Raw genomic sequence first — 27,562 nt, forward strand, 5'->3', positions numbered from 1 at the left:
GAAGAATTTATGGACAAATATCATATTTTATAGATACCATGTGAAAATATATTTCATTATCTATCTAATGATATTGATTTTGTACTTTTCATGTTAATGATTTTTGATAAAAAAACTTAATCAAACTTAACATAGTTTGACTTTCTGAAAACAAATATAGGCCTTCAGCCTTGGGATAGAGGTAGTACGTTTCAACACGCCACACATGGACAAACAAGGCAGAAAACTATTTCAATTTCATCGGTGCCCTGTTTTAAAATCATGCCATGTGAATCGCATAGGGCAGTGGGCACAAAATGGCTCCCCGCTAGTCCATCCTACTGCTACAACCATCATTTAACAGCAAAATTAAATAAAACTGGAATGCCAGTATACCATGGGTCTGGTCTTCTTACTGGAGAGGAAGTACATGAAATGATTCACTTGGCCAGGTAAACATACATGACATCTATCAATAATTAAACATAATATCAGGATATAATTTTAGCTTTTCTTTCTTGCAGCAATTGTCTGAGTTTCGACTTTATCAGGTCAAGCTGATCTAAATGAACGAAATAAAATATACTCATCTCAATGTAACACAATCTTTACATGGTTTGATAAAGCCCTTTTACTAAAAAAAAATATTAGCATGTCTGCCAAGCATGCATGGCCACTTCCTACATGGTATAGTATTATGTATCTGTGTATACTTATCTTTCTTTGTTTCTCAGTGATTACTACTATGCTATGTTTGTACAATCAAATGTACTTAGCGGATCAGATCCTTGCAGGCTTCCAGAAAGAGATTTCCTCACGCTTCGCTCTTAAAAGATTGCATGAAAGGGCTAATGCAAAAGAGAACGAAGTTGTCTTTTAACTACGAGTTGTAACACGGACGAACTGTTAAAAGAAATTCGGGAAGTTATTCTTATTTGCTCTGCAAGTTTGTTGTGGCATTTTTTCTTTGTACACGCACAGATGCCAAAAGATTATAACAATAAATAAAGATAAACGTAACTAGGGGTTCTGCATTCCCAAATCAGTTAAACATGTTTCTAGCTTCAGGTTCTTGGTAACAACTACATTCACATTGATCGGGATAGTCGACGCCACAACTGATTAAGTCCGCTTTCAACTAACATGGTTTACTTATACACTACAATAAACATTGACATCCCCAGTCGACAATAGGGCATTTTATTATACAGTGGAACATAATTAATATGTTGGCATTGTTAGACTGTATATACGTAGCGTTGTATATGTCTTGTATTGTACCTCTTGGTACCTATATATATATGAGATAGCCACACCCGTATTGGTGTCGTGCAGTTTTCCAAACCCTTTTGTTTTACATGGTATCAGAGCAACGGTGGAATAGAATGCACAGGTGGTATGGGTGTAGAAGTGTTGTTCGGAAGTGCGGAAAAGGGGAACACATTCTCATCGAACACTACGTCACGAGATATGTAAACACGGTTCGTGGGAACATGGAGGCACTTGTACCCTTTGTGAAGAGAACTATACCCAAGGAAGACGCACTTTTTGGACCGAAACTCCAGCTTGCGCTTGTTATATGGACGAAGATGAGGCCAACAAGCACACCCGAAAACCTTAAGAAACGTATAATCTGGGAGTTCATTGAGCAAGAGTTCAAGGGGGGTTTTCATTTGTAGAAGTCGTGTGGGAAGCCTATTTATCAAGAAACAGGCTGTGGTAAAGGCATCACTCCAAAACCGAAACGGAACGGAGGCATGGGCAAGCAAGGTAAGGCCAGTTTCTACAAGATGTCGATGTTTACGTTCAGCGGTGCCATTCTGCTGATGTGTATGAGGACAAGACACACGGTGCAAGATCCCAAGCTTATTAAAGAACGAGTTGAGGTTGTGGTATTCACCCCCCCAATCGGACTGAACATGAAGAATTTTGTGCTTAAGAAGACGCTCAACATGTGTTTGAAATTGAACAAAAACGTCGAACACATCAGATTTGCGTTTAATAAGATAAAGCCAGGTGAACCGACTGTAAGCATCAATAAAACTGACATAGTAATTATGGCCACTAACAGACGTTTGGGCATGACCCCATACATCAGAAAACACAAGCTCAAGAGGATGTTTAACCACACAACTCGACTCTGAAAACGGAAGCTGATGACTCTTGCCTTGCTGACAGGCATCACAGATAGTCTCTACACTTTTATTGGACACAACTGGAAGTTCATGACGATGCAGAACATGGCGAACTATGGGAGCGGCAGGATGACCAAGGCGTGCATGCCAGTGTGTAGAGGACACACGCACACCACTGAACACCTGAGGAGCATGTGGCACAGGGGGCGCATCAAGCGCATATAGGCCATGGCGAAGACGACCTCTAAGCAGAACGGCTCTCGTGTCCCGATCCTTGATGAAAAAATGAAAACGATGAAATTCAGCAAGGACATTATTATCACGAGTAAGTTGAGGAATAGACAACAGACTACGTGTGGCAGAAGGAACACGAAGAACATTACGGAGATGCAAGGGACGAGAGTTATGTGTGAGAAGAGAAGCCTGACCAACATGTGAGATGCGCATACCTGCTCCGTTGGCGGTGCGAACCTGAACATGACCGCGATATGGCTCCTGGGTGGAGAGCTTACTCATCTCACTCGTCAGGTGATTAGTAGCTCCCGTGTCCATGTACCATGACGCGTCAATGGGATAGGACGGAGTATATCCGTGCTCCTGACCGGTCACAGCAGCGGCAGCCTGCTTGTCATTGCCCTTGCCATTGTTGCCGATGCCGAGGAAGTCTTGCTTGAAGCGCCGATGACAGCGAGAGGCGATGTGGTTGTCAAGACCACACAGCTGACACGCTTGCTGGGCACCGCATGATGGACAGCAGGCACGGGGGCGATTCCCGCCCGTGACAGGCGGCGCGGCAGACCGCTGCGTCTGCGGAGGCCCGGTTGATGACTTGCCACCCGCCATTGGTGGCTTCTGGGGCTTACCACGAGCAGCTGCATTGGCGGCGGAGAAGCTTGGAGAGGCATGCTTCACCTTGACACGCTGTTCACGACCAAGGAGGCGCGAGTAGAGCTCACGGCGCGGCAATGGATCGTCGCGACCACTGATGTTCTCAACAAGATTGTCATAATCATCATCAAGGCCATTCAGAACATAGGTGGTGAAGTCCTCGGAGCGAAGCGGCTGGCCAATGGAGGCGAGTGTGTCGGCGAGGCCGGCCATCTTGTTGAAGTAGTCCGTGATGCTGCTGTCGAGAAGCTTGGTCTCGCCTAGTTCGGTGCGAATAGCATGAGCACGCGCCTGAGATTGTGAGGCGAAACTGCTGTGAAGAGCCGTCCACGCATCCCGCGACGTAGAGGCGAAGAGGACCAGCGACGAGACGCTCGGCGTGAGTGACGACTGGATGGCAGAGAGGATGGCCTGATCTTGAGCCACCCATGCGTGATACGCCGGGTGATACACCGGCGGGCACGGGAGTGAGCCATCGACGTACCCCTCCAAGTAGCGACTCCGAAGGAGCGGGAGCACCTGCGCGCGCCACGACAGATAATTGTCCGGCGTGAGCTTCAGCGGTAGGAGATGCGAGAAGTAGAACGGCGACGATGCCGCCGGGTCCGTATGGGCTGGCGACGGTGACGCGTAGAACGGCGCCGGCGGTGCCAGCTCCAAGGAGGCGGCAGGGGCAGGGAGCGCCAAGGGGGCCCCAAAGGTAGGCGCGGCCCCATCATACGCCGATGAAGTATAGGCGCCATAGGGCGCGATCGGGGCAGCGGGGGCCCCGTAGGACGGCAACGGAGGTGCCGCGTACTGCTGGTGGGGCGACGCACCGTAGGTTGGTGGCGGCGCCGGCCAGCCAGACGAGGACGAGGCACCAACGTGTGATGCGGGTGCACCGTATTGCGGCGCATAGGGAGCGTCGTAGATCGGCGCAGAAGGGGCGCCATAGGCCGACGGCGGCGGATGACCGCCAGACGGCGGTGGAGGCGCATTGGTCGAGGAAGACCGGCCACCATTGGCGATCGACGGTGGATTGCCCTCCGCGCCAGCGCCGGTAGCGGCGGATGAAGTAGCCGCGCCCGCTAGGGCACCCGGAGGTGCAACGCCAGGGGGTGGCCACCACATGGCCAGCGGCCGGGAGGCGAGGAACGGCGAGGCAGGGGCAGCGGCCGGAGCAGCGACGGCGGGGGCCGGTGGGGTGGCGGCGGCTGCGGCCGGTGCGATCTGGACGGTGGCGGCAGAGGCAGCGGAAGACATCGTAACCTAATCTGATACCATGTAAAACAAAAGGGTTTGGGAAACTGCACGACACCAATACGGGTGTGGCTATCTCATATATATACGATCCGACCCGGTACGGGTTGAATCTCTGTGCATAACAGTGCTAGTCCCTGGATCAATCGCTAGCACACACAGTTTAAGATGTAATATCAAGAAACAAAGGTCTTTATTACATCGCATGATCCAGCAATTACAAAGTAAACATTACAAATTGCATAGCCCGAAGCTAGCATTATTTCAGAGTTTACAACGAAACATATCAGCATGGAGTCCTTCGTCTTCATGTGCCACAGGCGAGCATGTCGAGTATAGACTCGTAACCCTAACCATCGAACCTCACTCGTTCATCGGAATATCTGCAACATAAAACGTTGCAGCCACGCAGGGTCAATACATTTGGAATTGTATTGGCAAATGTCACTATTTGGTGGATATATAAATGGCGCCTAATAACTACGTGCTCATCTGGCAAGTGGAGTTTCGGCTCTTTTGCGGAAAGCAATAGTTTCCCTATCTTTTATAAACAATTTTTTTTTCAGAAACATCGTCTAGGAACATATTAGCATAACCCATGCCGTCGCAAGACAGTTAGCTTCATACGCTCCTAAACATCTACGGACATACTAGCATAGGCCCATGTAAACACAAGACAACCTAGCTTTGCATGCTCCTAAACCCATTGTTTGTCCCATCAAGTTTTTTTAAGAAATTGGAATGATGAGATCCTCCAAGCAGTTCCAGACTCTAGTTGCTCATAATGTCCATAACCGGGGACACGGCTAAGTACTTAGTTTGACACTCTCGAGAGGCTGTACACATTCCCCACATGACCTAGTCTGTTCTTCTTCCATGATGCGCAATTTGCTCAATGGACAGATGTCGACTAGGACAAGACCTTTCAGAAGCAATACCTCAACCACAATGGACGCGCTCCGTCCTACCAACACCTACCACCCTCTGTACATTGGGTCGAGTTCTCGCAACCTACTCAATCTAGCCAGAGCCCATATAGCATGTGGTTGTACTGGAAGCTACTAAAATAGAAACCCGTCAAATCTCTTTGTTTCTGGGTGGCCAACCACAAGTGTGATACACACGACCGCCATAGACATGACTCCGGTGTAACCACTCAACATAAACCAAGCATTACCACTTACCACCCAGATGATTCATTATCTTAGGTTGTTTTATTACATAAAATCATACTTTCACAATACCACATATCGCATCATGAGATCCCAACCACGCATCTACAATAGCAATGCTAAGCATGCTACCATACGGTAGCGACAAAGAACAAGTGTTGAACATGTGGTTGTTCTAATAGCTAGGTGATCATAGCATAGTAATATATATATATTTAAAACAATCCTACACATGAATAGCTACTGAAAATAACTACAAAGTGCATATAAAAATAGTAGGACAAGACAGTGTGTGACACTTGCCTTTTTGGTATCTGAAAAATTCTCCACTTCTCTCAATCAAAAGTCGTATCTCTCCGTACAACTATAACATAAAAGTAACAGAACATAAACACACATTCAAACAACAACAAAAACAAGCAAGACAACAATTTAGAAAGATTTGTTATTCATTGTATTTTAGTTTTCATTAAATTTATGGTTAATTGGGAAATTGAAGGTATGGCAGGGTATGGCTTGCAAGATATGAACTTGAGATATTGAATGGATAAGTCAAACACTTGGAAAGGAAATGATTATGTAAGTCAAGTTCTCAGAAGGAAAATGATTGATAAGAACCTATGGCCAATGGTTGTTTGCTATTCAAGGATGGATAATTATAATGATGCTTGTGTTTTAGAAACTCTCACAAGCATCGCAAATGCAACTCAAAATGCAACTTCACATAGTGCGAAAACACTTATCGAAGTAGCACAAATTCACACATAGACTTGGGTATGAACTAATGGTATATTTATTTACTCAAATGACTCATTTGTAATTTGAATAGCCCAAGATTAATAAATATGATCGAATGGTATGAGATTGGATAGACATGAATGGTATTTAAGATGTGGATCAAAGATTCTAAAGGATATCAAGGTTTGAATCCATGTGTAGAGTGTCTCCACAACATTTGCACAGAGAAAACCAATAAATATGATTTGTCACAATTTACTCAAATAACTCATGTGTAGTTTGAATATTGTGAACTAGGAAAATATAATTAGGATAGATATGATCTTGGACATGATGAAAATATCTAAATGATTTTGGTATATGGGTATGATCATATGATTCACTTTGGAAAAAATGAATTATGAGTTTAAGCTTCAAACCAATGTTTACAAAAATCAATTATGATAATGGTTCCGATGGATATTGATGAGTAGCACATATTCAAAAGAAAGATATGGTCAGGTAGGGTTTATGGATTGTGTCGTATGACACATAGAAGGATATTACTTCAAATCTAAAACCATGTGAAGTGAAAATGATCAACTAAACTAAACAGGTGTGCGAGTTCCAATGTGATTCAATTACAAAAGGAATCATCTTAAAGGGATTTATAGAATTTAAGTTATGTCGAAACTACTCAAGTCCTCATATTTAGACTTGAATACTTGCAAATAGTTTTATAAGTTTTAGGCACTGGTGTTAATGGACAGGGGACATCAATAAGTTTCATTTGCAAGAGGAATCATTTGATTTAAATTTGTAGAATTTGAACCATGCAGAAAATACTCAAACTTACATATTTAAATTTGAATATTCGAGAACAGTTTAAAAGTCAAATTTTATTGCACCACTGTGTTCTCCACATTTTTGTGAGTTCAACGACATATTATTTGTTAGAATCCGAGTTTCCAAACATTAGTTATGAATTTTACAATATTAAACATATCGCGGTTAAATTTTGATGTTGTACGAAAAGTTGTCCGGAAAAGTTTATTAGATGGAAAAACTCTCTACAGGAGAGTAGTAGAGAATTTAATTATAAACTCAATGCAAGAAGAATCATCTAAAACCGAGTTATGAATGATTTGATATAGAATTTTAAAGTTAGTATAACTGGAACCGATCGGTCCATTGCTGAATGTACCGGTTCATTTTAATTGGCTAACCTGAATGCTGAGATTTAGATCTAACGGCTATTTGTGGACTTGACGTAATATACTCCAAACTGTACTCACTAGCAAGATGACATTACCGACGATGGCAGCAGTACGCGCTATGTCGATGTTGAGGACGTCGACAGCGAGCTAGCCCCGGGTAGTCGTAGACATCGGAGAAGTGGTCGACTCGGTGCAGCGCATCGCGGTGATTTAGATGGTGTCCTCGGTGACAGAGCCTACTCCTGAAACGGTGTTGACGTGCGGTTGTTCATCTCGAACTCCGGCGATGCTCCGGCGACGTATCCCGGGCGGCTCCATATTCTGCAGATGGGGAAAAGGGTGAGCCGACGTACGTGGTCGAGCGATAGGAGAAAGATGGAGTTGGAGTTAGGGGAGGGGGTGACAGAGAACCTCGATCTCGAGCTCCAATGGCGGCGGCAGCTCGAAGCTCCGGCGAGCAAATTTGGCAGCCTGGCGGCGCACAAATTCGGAATTTTTTTAGGGCAAAAACGGAGGAGATTGTGGGGTATTTATAGAGGGATTTTTTCGTGGTAAAGGATGCACGAAATCGAACGGAATCGGGAGATTTTTGTGGCTTCGTTTCGGTACAGAGTTGGTTCCCGATACGTAGCAGTAGTCTGGAGGTTGGAGATGATTTGTGGACCCCAGCTGTCAGCTGAGAAAAACAAAAATACCAAAAAAGAAAGGGAAGATATAAAGGAATGGAGGGCCGCTTGTCTTTGCGTGTACACGCGCGTGCGCGGTTCCAACTCGGCCGGTCCGGCCGGACGTTCTTCTTCTTTCTTTCTTTTCTAGTTTGTGATTTCTATTTAATATTTTCTAGTTTCGGTTTTAGGCATTCAATTTTAGATAAACAAAACACGGAGGTTCTGTAAAAATTAATGTACAATATGTGGATAATATGTAACACTGTTTCAGTCCAAACAAGCACATGGGTATATATATTTTGTGCATTTAACCTAATAGACTGTTAGCAAATCTAGTAATATAACTTAGATTTTATGAAATCAAGCAGTTATATTATTTCCCGAAACTGAAATCTTTCACAGATTTTATTTCAAACATGGTTTTGACATTGAAGTTGAAAATGACTCAAATGACTATAAAACTATTTTTGGTCAAAGGCAAATTACAAAAATGTTATCATGCATATAATGCTTTATATGTCTACTTGGGTATTGGTAAAAATAGGCTTTAAGTTATTTTGGGTAAAACAAGTGTGTCAACATTTTGAAAACTAAACCTTCGGATATTTTCTTGTAGGGCCATTTGGCAAACTTTAAAAATGATTTTATGTTTAAAGAGAAAACCAAAATCGAATAGTTTGAAACCCACTTCACAAGGTTAAGAAAACAATTCTAATTTTTTTTTGTTTCTTCTAAAATAAATAAGATATAGGATATGAATTATATTTTCTCCTTTGAATCAAGTCCTCCAAAGTTTCTTTTTATTCATAATTTTCAACAAAGTCAAGCAATTCAATCAAGTTAATTTACTAATTTAACAATCCAAAATCTAAAATATTTTGGGATGTTACAGACTACCACCCTTAAAAGGAATCTCGTCCTCGAGATTCGAGAAAAGCTAGCAAGAAAGATGGGTTTTGGATACGTGGGGTGGCTACCACCCTTAAAAGAATTTTTTGTAGGTAGTCTTAGGTCTTGAGTTTAGGTTAAGATTATCTTGGGTATAACTTGGCACATCCTAAGATATGACTTGATACCAGGTCATCTTTTGAAAACCTCTATGGTTTCCGAGTTAATATCCAATAGGTGGTTGTTTATTCACATGTAGTGAACATCATATCTTTTCAAAGTGACTTGAGTATATTTTTTCCTCTTGGTTGGGATTCTAATCCTTATGGGATGGTGGTTGAACTAGTTTTGACCTAAGGGGCCACTCTTGAGGTCAAACAGAAGACCGATTTGAGAGTGCCTTAAGGAATTCTTACTTGTCGGTATCATTGGCAGTCTTCCACTATTCTTCACTAGTGGTTGGTACTTCAAACTCATTGTAGTCCTACGTGTGACAACACTTGCCTAATATAAGGGTATATTATTCTAGCATCCTAAGGTTCAGGCTTTTCAACATTATCTCTATGGTAGGTATGTCTCTCTAGACTTACCATTCCTCATAACAAGAGTGAACAATTTGAGTAGTCGTCATGGGGGCCAATCCATGTCGCACCCAATCATTGTCTTGTATTCAGTTTGGTTCATCTCGCATTCTAACTCTTGGTCAACCTCGCCATTTTGACAAAACTATCATGAGAAGTTGAACCATTGTTCATTCTCATTCAACACTTATTTTTAAAGAAAACTTCTATCGATGCTCAGCTATTGGTTTTTTTGTATCTCATATTCTAGGCTTCTTCATTTTCAGAACATAAAGATTGGTTTTGCTAAGGTTGTCTTCATGACGGTTTGTTAAGAAAACACTTGTTGGGTTGAGTATAGATGAGAATACAAGAAGTTCAAAATGCAAGATCTTTTAATAAAAAAAACTGGATTAGATAGATTTTTCATCCTATGGTCTTCCTATTTCTAATCCAAACCTAGGGTCACGAACCTACAGTCAACGCAATGCTCTGATACCATCTTCTGACCCTAGGTTTGGATTAGAAATAGGAAGACCATAGGATGAAAAATCTATCTAATCCAGTTTTTTTTATTAAAAGATCTTGCATTTTGAACTTCTTGTATTCTCATCTATACTCAACCCAACAAGTGTTTTCTTAACAAACCGTCATGAAGACAACCTTAGCAAAACCAATCTTTATGTTCTGAAAATGAAGAAGCCTAGAATATGAGATACAAAAAAACCAATAGCTGAGCATCGATAGAAGTTTTCTTTAAAAATAAGTGTTGAATGAGAATGAACAATGGTTCAACTTCTCATGATAGTTTTGTCAAAATGGCGAGGTTGACCAAGAGTTAGAATGCGAGATGAACCAAACTGAATACAAGACAATGATTGGGTGCGACATGGATTGGCCCCCATGACGACTACTCAAATTGTTCACTCTTGTTATGAGGAATGGTAAGTCTAGAGAGACATACCTACCATAGAGATAATGTTGAAAAGCCTGAACCTTAGGATGCTAGAATAATATACCCTTATATTAGGCAAGTGTTGTCACACGTAGGACTACAATGAGTTTGAAGTACCAACCACTAGTGAAGAATAGTGGAAGACTGCCAATGATACCGACAAGTAAGAATTCCTTAAGGCACTCTCAAATCGGTCTTCTGTTCCTAGACGTGGATCACGCCCACGATGCTGTTCCCGTGCATGCCCCATGCATGCCGGGTCCCGCCCCCCAGCCCGTGGCCGCCTCGCCCGGCCCAGCGCCATCGCCGGGCGCCTCCGTCTTGGCCCCGAGTGGGCCGTCAACGCCTGGCCCGTCACCGCCACGCTCCCCGCCGCTGCTCGAGCCTGGCTCCTCGTCGCCAGGGCTGGCCTCGCCACTCCCTGTGTCTCCCGCCCTCGACTCGTCCTCGCCGTCGTCAGAGCCTGGCTCGTCCTCTCCCGTGCCACCAGCTCCTGTGACTCGTGGACCTCGTACTCGCAGTCAGTCCGGGATTTTTCGTCCCAAGGAGCGCACGGATGGGACTGTCGCATGGATTGCTGCTTGTGTGGATGATGCTACTGCTGACCCTACTGCTGAGCCTCGTCATTTTCAGGCTGCTCTGGGTATTCCTCACTGGCGCACTGCGATGGAGCAGGAATTTCAGGCTTTACTGAAGAATGACACTTGGCGTCTGGTTCCTCCTGTGTCTGGCGTCAATGTTATTGATTCCAAATGGGTGTTCAAAGTGAAGAAGCATGCTGATGGTTCTATTGAACGCTACAAGGCACGCTTAGTTGCCAAGGGTTTCAAACAGAGGTATGGTCTTGATTATGAGGATACTTTCAGTCCAGTTGTCAAGCCTACCACTATTCGCCTGCTGCTTTCTTTGGCTGTTACTCGAGGTTGGTTCCTTCGACAGCTTGATGTCCAGAATGCGTTTCTGCATGGCATTCTTGAGGAGGAGGTCTATATGAGTCAGCCTCCAGGCTTTGTTGATCCTACCCGTCCTCATCACCTCTGTCGCCTTGTTAAGGCTCTGTATGGACTTAAGCAGGCTCCTCGTGCCTGGCATGCCCGACTTGGCTCGGTTCTTCGTGCTCATGGGTTTGTTCCGTCCAAGGCTGATACATCACTGTTTCTCCTTCAGCGTCCTGAGGTTACTATGTACCTGCTGGTTTATGTTGATGATATCATCCTCATTAGCTCCTCTGATGTTGTTGCTGATCGCCTTGTGTCTGCACTCAGTGGTGATTTTGCTATTAAGGACTTGGGTGCTCTGCACTATTTCCTTGGTCTGGAGGTCTCACGGTCTTCTGCTGGGCTGACCCTTACACAGCAGAAGTATTCTCTGGACTTGCTGCGCCGTGCTGGTATGTTGAAGTGTAAGCATGCTACCACTCCTATGTCTGCTACTGATCGCATGACTGCTCTTGATGGAGACATTCTTTCGCCTGATGACGCTACTGAGTACCGTAGTCTTGTTGGAGGGCTGCAATACCTCACTATCACCAGACCAGATGTCTCTTATGCAGTCAACCGTGTGTGTCAGTATCTTCATGCACCTCGGACGTCCCATTGGTCAGCTGTGAAGCGTATTTTGCGCTATGTCTCTCTCACTGCCTCGTATGGTTTGCTACTTCAGCCGGCCCCGTCTTGTGCACTTTCTGCTTTCTCGGATGCGGATTGGGCTGGTAATCCAGACGACAGGCGATCCACGGGGGGCTATGCAGTATTCTTTGGTCCTAACTTGATCGCCTGGAATGCTCGCAAGCAAGCTACAGTATCTCGCAGTAGTACTGAAGCTGAATACAAGGCAGTTGCTAATGCTACAGCTGAGCTCATATGGGTACAGGCTTTGTTGAGAGAATTGAGAGTCTCTCAACGTCAGTCTCCAGTTCTTTGGTGTGATAACATCGGCGCTACATATCTCTCTTCCAATCCGGTATTTCATGCCCGAACAAAACACATTGAAGTGGATTATCACTTTGTCAGGGAACGTGTTGCAAAGAAGCTACTTCGTATCAAGTTCATCTCTTCCAAGGATCAACTTGCTGACATCTTCACGAAGCCTCTTCCACAGCCACAGTTTGTAGGTTGTAGGTGCAATCTTAACTTGATTTGTACTTCAGGCCACAGTTAAGATTGAGGGAGGGTGTTAGACTGTATATACGTAGCGTTGTATATGTCTTGTATTGTACCTCTTGGTACCTATATATATATGAGATAGCCACACCCGTATTGGTGTCGTGCAGTTTCCCAAACCCTTTTGTTTTACAGGCATCCCTTTTTTGCATTGTCACAAATCATTTCTTCCGCACGATAATATAATTATTCTTCCTCAAGTAAAAATAATAATCTTCTTCATCACGAGAATATATTTCAACAACTTAGATTCTTCGACGGAAGGAAATGTTCGTTTGGGTTGTAGCTTTCACCTGTACATAGATCACGAGAGAGGGGCAGCCAACAAAATAAACAAAAAACCGCACCGCTTCATTACATTTACATAGTTAGCTTCATTACATTTACATATTACTACAACAAGTAATCCTGTTGCGATCGGCGGCTTGTCAGCGATTTGCCGGTCGCGCTTGTTTGTGGCCGTCCGATCTCGGACAGATGGACTAATGCTGGCCCCCTCCCTCAGACTCATCCCTCTTGGATGACTTCCTAAAAAAATCACCGTTCACCCACCTGCTATCCCACCCCCCGGCGCACTCCAAACCCTAAGATGTGGTGGCCGCCTTCGGCGCCTACCGCCGCCCGGACTCCCCAGCCCTAGCTTTTCGCTCCACCAGCCGAGAAGAGAGAGAAAAGGGGATATCCGTCGCCGCCCCATGCCACCGCTGCCCCAGTACCCCGGAAGCTCCCGGGAGAGCCACCCTGGTCGGAGGCGAGAGGAGGGGACGCGTCGGGGAGGTGGTGTAGCTTCAGGCTACGACGGTCGAGTAAGGAGGGGCGAGGAGTAGGCCCTCCCACAGGACCAAATGAGGGACATCGGGCGGGTACCGCAGGGGAATCCCCTGCCTTACGGCCGTTGCCGAGGACGAGGGTGCGAGCCCAGGCTCATTTACATCGTGTACGGCGACTCGACAGGGGGAGCGCGAGGGACCTCCAAACAGCACCCGAGGACAAGACGGAGGACGGCGGTTCGTCTCTCTCTCCCTTGGCGGCATCTCGGGAAGGAATGGACGTTGGTGGCTTGCCGGACAAGAGGCCAGAGAGGCGGCAGCTCCCTGGCACAGATGTCTTCCACGGCAGGGGTTAGCACTTCTAGGGCGCGATTATTGCCATCTCACTGAGATTTTACTACCTGAGATTTTCGGTCCTCATCTGAGTTGATCTATTGCCCAGGTGAACGACCTGCAGGACTTGGCAAGGAGGAGATCGCTGGGGTCATTTTCATAGGTGTGGAGTTTCCTGACTCACACTCAACAACTCCACCTTGACCCTGTAACGGATTCACCATTGTTTCCAGCCGGTGACGCAGGTTGAGGTTTGTCTGCAAGCATATGTCTTTCTTTGCTGCAATAAATAATCCATTTTGGAATTCTGAATGTGGTTTGGGCGTTTAAGCCCAATAGGAAACATGAGCTTTTTAGGATTTAGATTGCACATGTAAAGTCATCAATCGGAATGGTTTCGAAGTCAACTACTTGGATTTGGGTCAGTGTTCTTTGCTGGTAAAAATAACAAGCTTCATATTCCACCACATTGCACCTTTCATTTTACATGTTGTTTTTATTTAAGCTACTCAATTCTTGATGTTCTGTATCTATTCAGAGGTAATTATGTTGCAGGCTGGAAGCTATCAAAGACTCCACACCATTTATTATCAATAACCTAGCATAAAAAACATCTTCGAATAAGAATGGATGTTTCACAACGCTCAGTTTAAGGTTGTTTTCCATTGGTCTACTCCATCTTGCTTTTTTTCTATTGAAAAGATATTATCATCTTTGGTGATGAAAAATACCGACTTGTTGGATGGACAGTGTTGTGTCAAAAGATATAGCACTCTCAATTTAAATATATGCATGCGGCAATGATGTACTGGGAGTCACTAGCATAAAAAAGCTGATTAAAAAACCTGCACAAATATATGCCTCTGGCAATGAAGTACCGGGAGTCAACAACTACTTAAATCCAGATCATCCATGTACGTGGTAAAGTTCATCTCATTTATTTTTCTCCATCGTGAAAACAACATAGTCGAGGATCACCATATGCATATTTGATTTGTTATGTTTCTATTCACGTGTGTCCACCTCGATTTTTCCATTAATTCCGCCAGACTTACCTCAACACATATGTATATTGAGAATTCATGGTGAACTCTAAGTAATTATCCATCAGATCTGGCTGATGTCTATCTTTAGGATGTATTTACATGGTAACTTATGTCATCCCTTCTAGATTTCCATGTTGTTTTCAACTTCCCAACTTCCATCGGCAGATCGGTCTAAATAAAGCAAAGGCAGCCCCGATCCAATGCACACTCTCACCAAACCAGTTCATGTTTAACCTTTGAGTTTCCGTAGCTTCTGAATCTTTACCACGATGCAATATAGCTCTCCTTTTAGTCCGATCAATTCCCAATTTCCCATGATGATGGTTGCAGCGGACACATGTTTCAAGAGCAGGGTCCAACAGCTGCCGATGGCGACGCGTGTCGAGGAAGAACAAAGAATCACCTAGCGGGGAAAAGGGTCAGTTTCTCTATTTTCTCTCATATATTATTTTCTTCACGCTCGGATATTTTTTTGTAATCACCATTTCTCACATCCTGTCACCATTTCTCATGTCCTGATAGAGAAGTATCCCTTGATGACGTCTAGATAGTGAAGTATCCCTTGATGTTTTGGCCTGAAAATTAAATGAACTGATTAAAAATTTGCTCCAGTTTGCTAGCTAGATAGTGAAGTACCCGTTGAGCCTTGATGTTTTGTCCTGAAAACCTAACTGATTGAACCTTTGCTCCAGTTTGTGTGGTCTTGCAGAATAGCCTGCTTGGTGGATTTAGTCACATATATGATTAGTTTTACTGGAAAGGTGAAGTAATGACATTGGTTTTTCTGTTAGTGGAGGTGCTACAAAATTTATCTTATCTTGCAGGCTGTGTGTGCGCTCTTTTCTTGGTAGAGGATTATTTTCCGCCGATGATCCCTTTATTTTTCTGAATAATAATTTGAGAATCCATGGATAATATCAGTTCAACCATGATATGCAGGTCATATTTGCTCTATGTTTTCTACTTTCTTTCTCAATAGATTTCAGGATTTAAATCATTCCCAAATGTTAAATGTGCCATGTGTAGTGTTGAGAGTGGATCTAAAGACATCATTATGCACTTTTAATTTTCATTCGTGCCCTCGAGCAGAATTATGCAGTCTACATAGAGAAGTATACGAATGGTATCACAAAATCTATCATGGATGCTTTGAAAAGTATCACATCTAACCTTCAGATTTGCATTATCTGCACTTATTACTTCATTCCTATTTTTTCATCCAGTTTCTCTGGTATTTTGTATGAACACTTAATAACGTATAAGTGCAGATTTCCGCTATATTCAACACAAGTAACAAGTTTCATATGTTGAGATCACGTTCATAATATCTTTTCCCATTGTAATGACATCAAACTACTCGATATGCATCTATACACCATATTGTTCTTCTCACCATAAACAGCTCATTTCATATAGCTAACATTGTATAGTCCTAATTATTTTTCACCATTATCTTCTGTGATGCATTATCAATCAATGGATATATGTCCCTTTTAATTCGAGAGTAGCATAAGAGGTTTTTTTTTTGAAATAAAAAGAAATACTCACTAGAATGGAGTGGACATTTCTCATCGGAGTTAACCTTCTTTTGATGTAGTGTTAAGAGTTACTACTTCTATTCTTTATTATTGCTTTGTGTAAAACATTCATGTGCCATAACTGAATGTGGTAATACACTTTATTAGTAGTAAACCACTTTCATTATATTGGTATAATTAATTTTTAGTTTGTATTGTAACAATTCTGATTTTGGAGAAAGTTGAGTAGAATACTGCCAGCATACAATTAGAGAATAATACTTCAAAGCTTCAAGTTATTATATTCATGTACATTTTTCAGTTAATTTCCATAATTGGTTCAATCATCATCCAAGTGTTACTAGGATAAATGTTTAGTTTATTTTTGATATTTCTACTTGCTAAGAAATGAATGAAGTGAGAAAAGATGCAATCATAGTGGATTTGGTTTCAGCTCTAATTTGAGCTAAACAGGAGATCATAGCCCCATAAGATTGCTTGCAAGCAACCAGAAGGTTTGAATATTACCCTAACAAGATATCCATCTCTTAGTTACCAGATTGATTGTTTTCTTTGGTTTTCACAATTCAGTGATATGGAAGAGAAATAGTCCTGTGCTAACATCCTTCCCATTTGAGCAAAAAGGGTGAAGCCATAGTCGTAAACTGAATTTTCCTGCTTAGTTATCACCATTTTAAGATCTTATTTATGTTGTAGGAGTTTCCTATACTAGCTTAACATTACAAGTAACCTACTTGACAGAAGAAAAATTAATTTAGGCATGTAATGACCTGAAGGAGAATAATTCATTATCTCGAGCAGAAAAAATAGTTCAACCTTATGTCCCATTTTCCATTCATGTAAAAGCACTTTATGTTAGTTTGAATAGTATTTGAACATGTGCTTCAGAGAATGCTTTTTAGCGCATCAAGGTTCTGTTTCAAGATTAGAACTTAAGAAAAAATAGACTTGATAATGATGAAAGAAGGTGGGTGAACTCATTTCAAGTTGCCCTTGCTTCGAAATTTAGTATTACTATTTCTGCATCCGTAGAGAAATAAACCAAAAATCTGAAGGGTTTGTAGGACTTGCACAATAACCCTAGGCTCAGTGGTTCTATGTTGTAAGTTATTTATTCTCATTGAGTAGTATTTATGGAATACACTGGAGATCAAGAAGTTTTAGCTTTGAAGTTAAATGTCACACATGGGAGCATTTCAAAATGTTGCGATACTACTAAAAAGGAACACATATTCTGAATTACATCATGTATACCTATGTACAGAAGGTGGTCGCAGAGTTGAATATGCGTGTCATATACCTGCTATTTCAGCACTTGTTGAATCATTTTAATCTAATTGGATTTTCCAACTTTTTTTTTGAGAAAATATTGGATTTCTCTAACTAATGGTCTTGGATTTTTACAGACGAAGATGGGTTTGGGACATGTGACGAACAGTTTGCTCTTAGATCTGCCGCTGAAACAATGCCTCCCAGGACAGAACACTTCTTTCCAAAAATTAGAGTATCCAGGCCTGGAAAAACCTCGATGTGATAAGCTTGGTGATATTTGTGAATGGTTATATTTTTAAAATTCTGTACACAGCATTGTACTATTGTTCTTGGAGGAAAGTAACTGAAAACTATTGGGCTCCTTTATAGTATATTTTTTGGAAATTAGTGCATTGCTCAAAATGAGAAAAGATTCAAAAAATAAATAGTTGTGTGCATTTTTTTTATGCTACCGTACAACAAGGATTCACGATCCGCTAGCATAATTTAGATTAAGAAGTTGATAGTATTAGGAGCCAATAACATTTTTTTTGTGAAGGAGGAAAAAACGTTGGTGTGGTTAATATGTGTAGCTTGACTGCTAGCTCCTTGGTTGTTATCCTTTGTAGTTTAGGAGTTTCGGTTCTAGAGTTGGATCAACGTTACGGTATTTAAAGTAACTATTTGCATGTGATGATGCTAATATCCTTCTAATCCAGTATGATACATTTTGTTTATTTAAATCTCTATGCACCATGTCTGAATATTTGTATGTGCACTTATCATGGTTAAGCATGCCAAGATCGTGATCAAGATCATTTGTTGTTATATTGCCTCGCCCCTATGCAATATGGAGTACCTTCTTAGGTGAATGCAAATATTTGTTGTTGCCTGAATTGGACATTATTTCCTAGGCAGAAGGATTTCATATTTTCCGCCTTTGCCCAATAGCACTCTAGATAAATGCATTGTTCTTATATTGAGTTTTGAATTATTTTGCTTAAAACATACGTCGTAATACAACATTTATGCCCGCCAAGAAAGAGACATTATAAGCCCAATAGAGAGGACAATGTCCACAAAAATTACACTACTTGCAGTGTCACGTGTTATTGTAAGGTTACATTAGCGGTAATACCTACATTAGGTAGCACCGATTTCCGGTGCATGTAAATGTGCCCCTGGTCTACAAGGTATGCATTATGTGGCAAAGCAAGACAAAAAGATTTTGAACATCTTAAATTTCACCGATCCAGCGAAGCACACCTAATCTTCTATGTATATGATGGTATTAAAATAAAATAAACACGTTACGAAGGATATATATACATCTAAAGAACAGATTCAGACCCACCCTAATGTCAAAACGCAATGTAGCCGGCGAGGCGAAGCTCGCATATCCTTCTAGTACTTATATATTTGTCATGATAGTCTTGCATGTTATATTGCCCTGCCTCCTACAACAACTACTACCAATCAGTCACCATATAGCGCCGCGTGCCCCTCATTGCTAGTTTTGATAACTCTTAGACAATTTTCATAGGATGGAGGGAGTATATTACTTCCTTAGATTCAAAATAAGTTTGGGAAACTTAGGACTATAATTTAAACAGAGGGAGTACAAGATAAAAAAGAAAAATCAGACAACTGTTGTAGTTTAAAGATCAAAAAATCGTGGGTGCATGTGCGGTCTGCCATGTAACATATACTATGTTTTATTTTGAAAAACGTGTATGATGCTATTATACCATTGGTATGACGAATCTGCCAGTATTCCCAATAAAAGTATGCAAGTGGATATGATCGCTTCAGATCCGATCCAATTCTCGGGCCAACATGCTTTGCGTGCTTCTTAAACAACATACGTTTTTTTTATCTAATAGAGCTGCCCATTCAAAATGAGGCAAAAAAAACGATCTTGTTGGCTTATTTGGTTGCTCGGGCTGTATGTGATGAGCTGAGGAAGGGATTTAGCGTGTGCGTTTGGTTATGGGTGCCGTTCTATGCCATGTGAGACCTAGCAGTCTTACATTGAAACCAAGAGCAATTTTTACACGCTTTCTTCCCGAACGGGCCTGCTCTCAGAGTAACGCCGGTAGTAGTGGAGCCTGTCCTAGACGCATTTTGACTGCTTTTATATTCATGTTGGCCCCGTCCCTTTTGGATACCCATTGTTTGGTGGAAAACTTGGTTCGGCATCCGACTGTAGCTACAACCGGCTCGCTCGCGTGGAGCGTTCTGTGGGCTTTCTCTCTCTTTTCCATCGGACCTATCGACACCTACCTCCATCTACTCTTTCTCATTCCGCCACACGCAATGCCCGCACCTCCTTTGCTCACCGGTTGCACGATGCTAGCAAGCTCGCCGCCGCCAAGGCCCCTCGAGTCGCATGCCTCTCTCTCCTGCATGCTCAACCGAGCGTGCATGCACGCGCATGCACCGGCCACCTCGCCTCCCGTCCCTGACGACCGTGTTGCTGCCTGCCGCTCCTCTCCTCTGTCAGCGCTGCCAATGCTCTTCTCCGCGCCTCCACTCAAGCCCCGCCCTCGGCGCCATGTCCTTGTGCTCCTTTTCCAACCTGGAGCTCCACCACCGATTAGAGTTAGTCGGGTTTACCTGGCCGAGCGGTGCTGACCTCCGGCATGGTAGATTGGCAAACTCGAAGCGGACATGGGCACCTCCATGAACGTTGGGGAAAATCAACTTTTCGGAGATCTTTTTGTCGACCTTACATATTACATTATGATTTGTGTACATAGTTTTTGGTGTGTTAGTATGGGCGAAGTGGTACACTGATTTTGGTATGTATACAACGTGGAGATTGCATCATTATTGAACACTTGTTCCTACAATGTTGGATAAGTTATACATACTGTTAGATATACTGGACAGAAATGTTGCAAAATACTGTGACATTTTTGAAAATGTTGCATACGCCGAGAAAAGTTTTAAATATGCAATTATTTTGTACTATTTGATGGATTTTTTTGCACCATAACTTCGCAACTTGAAAGGCTATTGAAAAAATATTGGAGACAAATGTTACATACTTTGGAAAAAAGTGATACATATGAACCATTTTTGTACCATGATGGAACGAGCGGGACTCCCTCACTTAACTATATCAGATGGCTGAGAAGGCGGCTGATGCTTCCGATTTTTTACAGCTGGCTGTACACTAGCACCTTCCTTGTTTGGTACCACCATGCTGGCTACCAAACATGCCTTATATACCTTGATGCACACAGGTCAAAGGATTCTTTTTTTTACAATCAATACCACATATATTCATAGTGATAAAACATGGTAGAGATACACGAGCTGACTCCAACCATCATAAAATAAAGTCTAAAAGATACTAGCAAATCTTCGAGGTTTTCAAACTCTTTCTTTTTTCAAGACACAATCATAGGACTTTCCTGAAGGCAACCAAAGATATATAACAAACCATAGACATGTAAATCTAAATACCAACGAAGGTTATCCCATACTTTTAATTTTAGCCGCAATGCCAAGGCTACGTGCACCAACCATTAAAATAGTCAATCAACATCGGCAAGAGTACCAACACCGGAAATAACAACCGATCAACCTTGTCGATGTTGATGGAGAGCCGCGAATACGAATCACCATTGTCGAGGACGTAGCAACCGGGACTAAAACTGCGAGGATAATCCTCCTCGCGGCAACCATGAGAAAAGATCAAAGATGGATCTGGCAAAGCAAGATCTGAACATCCATACTTAGATAATTGTAATCTTTCAACACCACCATTGATGTAGGGAAGGAGATCTCGTTGTCGAACAAAAGGCCGAATATCACTTATTGCAGACAATGCCATCTCCATTGCGGGGAAACCAACAAGAAAACAACGACCAAAAACCTAACATAGACTACGGAAAAGACAACTTTTATTGAAGACTCCACGCATAGATCGGGTTCCCCACTCCTCCTGATGCCGGCGAAGCCGACCGAAGGAGGGGGAACCGATCTATGGAGGAGGCTGAAGTGGAGGTGGCTAAGGTTTTTTCTTAGGAGGCGGCGGCAGCTAACCTGGTAAATTTTATTTATCGACTTGCATCTACCACAAGTCAAAGGATTCAATCCAGGTACATGGGTGAGGATCACAAGTACATGAGCTGACCTCGGACTGTCTTTGTCAGACGTTGGAGCGGACAAGCTGCCTCATCATTATAACCATCGCCGTTGGGAATCACTGCCGCTTCTCTAGTCACACATATAGAACAAATGCCACTCTATCCACCTTTTTGTCGTCCGGAACTAGACGAGGGCAGCATCCGTAGGAGAGAGAGAGAGAGGGGTGCCAGACGATAAGTGAGGTGTCTGGGGTCTGTGGGTTAACAACTCCCAATTTCTAATTGTTGCGTGAGCACGCTTTGGTCTTACACGGTGCTCCCCTCTCGTGGCCGTCGGATCGCGATGGAGCGGCTCGAACAAAGTGGTGCAAGCCTCCAAAACAATGAGACTGTTTTTCCCCCACCTCTCTTTCATCTAAGTCAATTTCCTCTCACTCCCTCGTCGATCTCCCCAGTAAATCAGCCTCGGCGGCGGCGAGCGTACTGACGGAAAGCTATGGGGCGGTCCTAATAGTGAGTGGGCGCGGTGGTGGAGCAGCCTCGCTATCGCGGTCTATCGTGAAATTGCAGGGCACTCCTCCTGGTGGGTGAATCGGCAGCGGGCTCCTGCATGATTCTCTTTGTCGGAGGCGAAGATCTGCTGCTGCATCAAGTGGGGAGGCGGAGGAAGGGGTGGCTGGATTTGAGTTTGGGGCGATGGCGGTGAATCAGCGGCGGGGTTCGAGCTGGTGGCGTGGTGGGTACGTCTCTGCCCGCAAACTCCGGCCGTTGGGTCTCCTTTGAGGTACTAGCTTCAGCTTGCGTTCTTCAGCCGATTCAATTTGTTAGAGCATCTCCACCGGTGCGCCCCATAGTTGCCCCGATAGCGATTTGGGGGCCGATGTGGTTTTTGGGCTCGCACCGGTGCGCCCCAAACGGAGCCGGCTAGTTTTCGAGCTCAATAGAATCACTGGCATGCCCGTGCCAGCCCCTTCACGTATGGTGCGAATCGGGCGCGCCGGCGCCTCGCGGAACGTCAGAAAACGAGCGTGGGCTCCGCCTGGCAGCTAGACACACCGATTTCCCCACCTCTTACCCACGCCCGAGCCGACTCCCACCCCTCTAGATCGCCACTGTCGCCGTCGCTGCCGCACCCCCTGCTTGCAATAGACACTGCGGCCTATCTAGGAACCGCCATCCATCGACATGTCCGCCATCCCCTCGACTGGCGGCCGCTGTTTCGCCCGGAACAGAGCTCACCGCCACCTTGGCACAACCGCCCCACCCGCAAGGTGTCCTTCCGATTGCCGCGATGGACAGTGATGAGCGCAGATTGCACACTATTGGGGAACCCTAAGAGGAAGGTATGATGAGCACAGTAGTAAGTTTTCTCTCTGTAAGAAACCAAGGTTTGATTGACCAGTAGGAGAAAGGCGTGACTTCTCAAGGTGTTGCTAGCTGACTTGTGCCAGGGCGCACTACCGGCGTCAGCAAAAACGTGAAACCTGCACACAACACAACGAAAATACTTTGCCCCAACTTACAGTGAGGTTGTCAATCCCACCGGTTTTGCTGAAAACAAAGGATTAACCGTATAGTGTGGAAAGATGATGTTTGTTTGGAGTGAAATTAAAGAGAATAGATCTTGCAGTAAGTAAAAGAACATGATAATTATATCAGTGTAAAAGAAAGTATCGTGGCCCACAGTTCACTAGAGGTGTCTCTCAATAAAGATAAATAACATGTTGGGTGAACAAATTACAGCTGGACAATTGACGGAATAAAGACCATACATGACAAGATGCTAACTATGAGATTTCGTTTGAGCATTACAACATAATACATAGACTGTAATCCAACTGCGTCTATGACTAATAATCCACCTTCAGGTTATCGTCTGAACCCCTTCCAGTATTAAGTTGCAAGCAACAGATTATCGCATTAAGCAATGTGTGTAAAGTAAATAATAGAATTATCCTTAGACAAAATATTATTATTTTCTCCCTAGTAGCAACAACACATCTACAATCTTAGAAGTTATTGTCACTTTTCCAGAAAACGAGAAGCATGAACCCACTATCAAGCATAAATACTCTCTCTTGGAGTCACAAGCATTTACTTGGCCAGAGTATCTACTAGCAACAGAGAACATGCAAGATCACAAATAACATATGACAAGTATATAATCGATCTCAACATAGTATTCAATATTCATCGGATCCCAGCAAACACAACATGTAGCACTACATAAAGATGATCTTGATCATGATAGGCAGCTCACAAGATCTAAACACGAGGCACAAATTGGAGAAGACAACCATCTAGCTACTGTTATGGACCCGTAGTCCAGGGATGAACTACTCACGCATCAATTCAGAGGCGGACATGGCGATGTAGAGGCCTCCGGTGATGATCTCCCTCTCCGGCAGGGTGCCGAGAAGAGCTTCAGAACCCTCCCAGGCTAGGGTTGACGATGGCGTCCGCGATGGAACTTTTCGTGGATGGAGGCTCGGGTATTTAGGGTTTCCCGATATCGTGAAAAAATAAGCGGAAGGGCGAGGTTGGTGGATGCCTGGGGGCCCACACCACCCCATGGCGTGGTCAGGGGTGGGCCCGCGCCATGGGTTGGTGAGGCCGCCCTGTGGCGCATCTCCGTCTCTCCTCCGGACTCCGTCTTCGTTACGGTAAAATATTAACTTCGTCTTTTATTTCGTCCAATTCCGAGAATATTTCCTCTACAACTTTTTGGAAATACAAAACAGCAGAAAACAGGAAACTGGCACTGTGGCATATTATCAATAGGTTAGTGCTGGAAAATGTATAAAATTGCAACGAATAGTGTAGACAAATCATATAGAAATTGGTGTAAAACAAGCATGGAGCATCAAAATTTATAGATACGTTTGCAACCTATCAGCACCCCCAAGTTTAACTCCTGCTCGTCCTCGAGTAGGTAAGTGATAACAAAAATAATTTTTGAGATGACATGAAGCCAACACAATCTTGATCAAGTTATTATAAAAGCATTGTGAGCTGGGATCAAAGTAGTCTAAACATAGGCATGATAGATATAATTCTAACAATAGAACGTACCAACTATGTTATAACATGAAAAGTAAGTCAAACAAAGGATCATGAATAATTGTGCACTGAAAGCAACCATTTGTTTTTAGCATAGAGAAAACATAGCAAAGTGGTACTCAGCTTGTCCTTTATGTGGTAGCAAAACATAAATGCCAGGACACCTTCAAAGTTTAAAGGGTGACTAGATACAAGTAATTTAAGAAAAAACAATAACATAATCATGAATCAATCAATAATAAATTTTGGGACTATACACATTATACTCAGAATGATAACTATGCTCTCTTAATTGGTGCATAAAGCAAAAGACTGGGAGCGGCCAACTAAAAGAGCAATAATGGCCATAATCATGCATAGCGACAAAATATTATTAATCAAAGCATAGAGTGATATTAAAATTCAAAAACTAAATGACCATAGAGGCTTTAGTTGACTGGTTTTACTCATAACATGGTGTAAATATGTGCCAAGTCAACCCAATAAAGCATCAAAGGAGAATACCAAAATATTATGCTTTTTATGATGGAAATAAAACATGATTCTTTCAATGGCACATTATGCATTCTCAGCTATTTGAGACAAGTTATGCTACAACAATAACTACTAAGCATATGACAAGAATAGCATCCAACATGACATGCCAAAGTCTATGACACAGTGTAAACCAACTTCCTTTTTCATCACTATAAACATGAAACATTTTACTCGTCTCCAACACCAATCAATTTATTTGAAACAAATCTCATTGATAATAATAAATAAAGACCATCGAGTTAATCATACCTAAATAAAGAAAACTAACAATCACTGAACGAAATATGAGTAAAAAAACAAGAGCTAAGCGTAGTACTAGCAAAATAGAACACTCGCAAAACAATAAGAGCGAAAACTAGAGTGTTCTATGCAATTAAAATGGAGTGTGTCATTCTCCAAAACAAATATTCTGGGATCCAACCATATGCTACAGCAAATAAAACAAAATAAAACTAAAAACAAAAATAAAGATGCTCCAAGAACAACACATAGCATATGAAGCAATAAAAATATAGCGTCTAGAAAGATGACCTGGTGCTTTGTTGATGAAGAGGGGATGCCTTTGGCATCCCCAAGCTTTGACGCTTGTACCTCTTGGATATTTCTTGGGGTGACAGGGGCAACCCCAAGCTTGAGATTTTGTCAATTCTTTATCTCATTACATCATTCTTCTCTCCCCACACTTGAAAACTTTCTTCATATAAAACTTCGCACAATTCTCATTAGTAGCATTAGTACAATCGAAATTACAAATCCACTTGGGTTCAGTTCTAACATATATCAAACATCCATTAAAACATTAGCTACTATAGCAAATTCTCGAAAAATCTCTTCCCTCAAAGAAACTAAAAATGAAAGAGACTAAGAGGCGAATGCAAATAGTGGCAGAAATCTGTCAAAACGGAACAGCAGGTAAAGATCGATTTTTTCGAAAATCGATTGTTGCTCAGATCGAAAAATGCAAAACTAACGAAAGTTAGATAATAACCTAGGGCATATGCTCAAACATTGGCAGCTCAAAATTACGTGACAGCATAGAATCTGTTTCTAGACAACAACTTCCCCAAATCTTACTTTCTTCCTATTAGAGGCTATTCTTGGCATAAAAATGAAATAAAAATGATAAGGAGAGGTTATTACAGAGGTGATAACTTCCAATACTCAAAAAAAAATAAAAATTACATAAATAAAATGGGTTATCTTCCAAGAGTGTTTTTCTTTAAAGCCTTTCAGCTAGGCACAGAAAAAGAGCTAGCATCAAGTATTTTCAAGTGAAGAAGCATCGAAATCATAACTTGCACTAATAATAGAATCAAAAGTTGACTTCTTTATTTTTCTAGGGGGGTGTTCCATACCTTTATTGAGTGGGAACTGATATTTAATAATCCCATCTCTCATATCAATAGCAGCACCAACAGTTCTATTATTAGGAGCAAGAGCAATAGATGCACACTGTTCAACTCTAAAATCATTATTAGGCGAATCAGCTTTATAAGGAGTTTTGGAAAATTTAGAGAAATTAAACTCATAAGATTCACCAGCAAATTTAGTCAAAATTTTCTCTTTCTTGCAATCTATAACAGCTCCACAAGTATTTAGAAAGGGTCTACCAAAAATGATAGGAAAATACTAACTAGCAGCAGAACCAAGTACCAAAAAGTCAGCAGGATATTTAATCTTACCACATAGAACTTCCACATCTCGAACAATACCAATTGGAGAGATAGTTTCTCTATTAGCTAGCCGGATAACCACATCAATATCTTCAAGTTCACAAGAACCAATTTCATGCATGATCTCCGTGTAAAGCTCATAAGGAATAGCACTAATACTTGCACCAATATCACATAAACCATAATAGCAATGATCACCAATTCTAACAGAAAGCATAGGAACACTGGTTTTCCTAGACTTATTAGGATGCGAAACAATATTAGAAGCAACTTCACAGAAAATAATATGACCATCTTCCACATTTTCAGTCACTAGATCTTTAACTATTGCAATAGCGGGTTCAACTTTTATTTGCTCTTCAGGTTCTATAGGTTTCTTTTCACTTTTATTAACCGCACTATTTATAACAGAATACTCCTTCATTTTAGCAGGGAAAGGAGTTTTTTCAATATAAGCTTCAGGAATAACATGATCCACAGTTTCAATTACAACACATTTATTTATAGATGAATCAATTTTATCTTTATACGGTTCATGAAACTTATCAAAATTCTTCTTAGGCAATTCATAATGAGAGGCAAAAGCTTTATAAAGATTTGCAGCGACTTGAGAATCAAGACCATAAGTAGCACTCATATTACGAAATTTATCAGTATCCATAAAAGCTTCAATG

The 27,562-nt window shown here is 42.4% G+C and overlaps 1 long non-coding RNA gene across 1 annotated transcript; it reads right to left on the reverse strand.

The window, feature by feature from the left end:
* Positions 1–15,043: 15,043 nt before the first annotated feature.
* Positions 15,044–15,458, reverse strand: LOC127311237 (uncharacterized). The gene is made up of 3 exons (XR_007857617.2): positions 15,369–15,458; positions 15,215–15,307; positions 15,044–15,135 (listed from the first exon to the last, which is right to left on the reverse strand). It is a non-coding gene; the product is annotated as an uncharacterized lncRNA (long non-coding RNA).
* Between the last annotated feature and the right edge of the window lie 12,104 nt (positions 15,459–27,562).

The sequence above is a fragment of the Lolium perenne genome, chromosome 7 (assembly GCF_019359855.2).
Source record: "Lolium perenne isolate Kyuss_39 chromosome 7, Kyuss_2.0, whole genome shotgun sequence".
Lineage (NCBI taxonomy): Eukaryota > Viridiplantae > Streptophyta > Magnoliopsida > Poales > Poaceae > Lolium > Lolium perenne.